A 2500-nucleotide genomic window follows, 5' to 3' on the forward strand; every position below is an offset into this window, starting at 1 on the left:
ACTTGTTGTTGAGCGGGAATTTCCTTATCTGTAAGAAAAACAAACACCTGTTGTCCTACTCTAAACTTTCTTGTCTTACTTTTCATATCAATCTTTTTCTTCATTTTTCCTTGGCTCATTATCAGGTTTTATCATTGATCCTCTCCATCAAGTTTTTGACGTATTTTCCATCCATTCCCTCTCGATCTTTCCATTTTTCTGCCAACATTTTAGTTGGTCCTCTACTTCTCATCCAAACACCATTTCCTTCTGGCCATATCCCATGCTTTCGTCATGAGCATTAAAGGTAGTCTGATGTCCCATTCCTTTCCTTTTTGGTTGCAGTACTTTGTTAACATACTCTTTAGGGTGTGATGAAACCTCTCTAATGCACCTTGGGTCTCCGGATGATAGACAGTAGACAGTTGTTGTCTCACATACAAGAGCTTCATCACTTCCTGAAAGAATTTTTAAGTGAAATTTGTTCCTCGGTCTCTCTGAACAATATCTGCAATACTAAATTCGGTAAAAAAAATTTAGTTTCTTTTCGGCAATTACTTTGGACTGATTTTCCTAACTGGTATGGCTTCTTGGTATCTTGTCACTGTACACATCAAAGTTAACATATACTCGTGGCCTTTTTTCGTTCTCAGTAATGTTCGCACAATGCCAATTATTACCTTGCTTAAGGGTTCTCCTCGTACTTGAATTGGGTGAAAGGTAGCCTTCTTGATGTACTCGTTAGGCTTTCCAGCCATCTGATAGCGTGACATGCCCGGCAAAACTGGCTCCCATTCTTATGCATGCCAGGGCAGAAGAAGGTTCTCATAATCTTCTCCATCATCTTTCTTATTCCCATATGTCCCGTTGCATGTGCAACGTCGATCAGCTGTCTTCTCAGCGGTGCGGGAATCAATATCTGAAGGTATAAGATCCATGCGGCATTCCCAGGGATATTGGCCGGTTTAATTCCTCATAAGCAATCCATCCTTGATATAATAACAGGTGGAAGACTTCTGCGACTCCATCGCATCCACCACATAGTACATTACTTCCTTTAACTTTGCATCCCTCCACTGCCATCCCATCCGCTTTTTCTGACTTACTTTCCTTACTTTTAATGCTGAGTTTTCATTTTCCTGTAAGTCTATTGGTTCCTTGTCTTTCTGTTCATTCGATTATTGTTTCTCTTCTTTCAGGCTCTCTCGAGAGCTCTCATCATACTTACTATCATTGGTAACCTCTTCATCCATATATAAATCCTCCAAGTTCATTGTTCCTTCGGTTTCTCTGTCTTCTTTTGCAGCCACTTTCTTCACCATACTCTTAGTTTTCATACACCTAGGAGACAGTTACAGGTAGTCCTACTCGAGTTCAATAGTAGGACTATACTTCAATTATTTCTCCGTTAAAATTGGACAAGTCATAAACATCACTCCACAGTCCTCATTTCCCAGTATAACTTCGGATCCTTTACCGCAAAACTAAAATGACCTGTCACCATCTTGCATGACAGTTTCATCAAACTAAGATTACATCCCATGTCGCTCAGTATCATGACTAGGATTTCTTCGCTCCCATTCAGAGTGGCTAACATACCTTCAAAAATATAAAGTTTAAAGGCATCCACACTGTTTGGGGTTGTCCTATTCATCGTGTAAAATTTAATTGGTATATTTTCCTCGTAGACTTTTTCTGTTTGATTCTTTGTCTTCGTATTCTGTGGAATTGAATCACCCTTAACCACTTGGGCGTCTGCTTTTGGTTGGTTCAACCGACATTTCTTACTGATATGGACTTTTTTGCCACACTTATACCATATAATATTAACCTTCTGCACGTCTTTCACAAAAACTGATGGACAGCGATTCGATGATTTTCGCTCTAGTACTATCGCATTCTGCTTTGGAACAGTACCAGTAGTACCAGTGAAACTATTGAACTTGTTCCCATCGTTAATACTGAACTGGTTTCCATGGTTTGGCGAATACTTGACACTTGGTCGGAACGACGGTTGAAACTTTACACCCAAGTAAGGATTACAACTGATAATATTATAATTTTCACTCAGCGAAGCGGTTTATCAAGTTTCTTCACCTCTCTTTCAATCCAGTACGTTCAGATAAGTTCAGGAATTCCTCGTATATAATGTTCTAAAACTATCATTTCTTCTAAATTACCCATCTCTCTCACTTTGGCAGACTATCCATCTCATAACAATTCGTCATATCTTATAAGTGTAATCCAGGAAAGTCATTGTCTCGTCATCCCAGAAATTTGGGAATCTTTCAGTATAGTATTTTAGAGTCTTCTGATACAATTTCAGCCCGCTCCTCTTAATTTCTTGATACTCCCTCCTCTGCTCCTGTGAAAAAGCAAGAAAAGCATTGCATCCTTTTCCAATAAGGACACTCTTCAATAACACAGGCCATTTAACTTCTGGCCATTCTATCATCGATGCGATGCATGTATATGCATATATATATATATATATATATAACATATATATATAGATATGTAC

The sequence above is a fragment of the Palaemon carinicauda genome, chromosome 29 (assembly GCF_036898095.1).
Source record: "Palaemon carinicauda isolate YSFRI2023 chromosome 29, ASM3689809v2, whole genome shotgun sequence".
Taxonomy (NCBI): Eukaryota; Metazoa; Arthropoda; class Malacostraca; order Decapoda; family Palaemonidae; genus Palaemon; species Palaemon carinicauda.